Genomic DNA, 498 nt, shown 5'->3' on the forward strand with positions numbered 1-498 from the left:
TTTGGTTCCTAATATATATAAAACACAATCTGCTCGGGTAATGTCAAAAGATATTGATACTGTTGACTATAATAGAACAAAATTAATTTCAAACCACACCCAATAATGAGATAGTTTTATCACTTTTGAGAGAGAATAAAGCTACAAGGGAAGTGGAAACACAGGTATCATAATATTACTTTGGTATTTATTGCAGGAACAAGGATATAGTCTAAAATATACTATGAAATCTCTAAAACATGATACTGGAGCACATGGTGACCTGTCTTTCTTATCTACTACTCTTATCACAATAGACTTGGCTCTCTTGGCACTGCGTTGTGGTCCCCTGTACTCCTTGTATGCCAGAATCTTTATGATTGTGCTGCACTTTTGTTTCTCAGACTAGTAGCAGGACTATTACTCTCAGCACTAGTTCTGCCTGGAAGTAATCTTTATTATTCTATATATATATATATATATATATATATATACATATATATATATATATATACAGTA

This window comes from Oratosquilla oratoria, chromosome 1 (genome assembly GCF_046742065.1).
Source record: "Oratosquilla oratoria isolate Oo_2021 chromosome 1, ASM4674206v1, whole genome shotgun sequence".
NCBI classification, from domain to species: Eukaryota; Metazoa; Arthropoda; class Malacostraca; order Stomatopoda; family Squillidae; genus Oratosquilla; species Oratosquilla oratoria.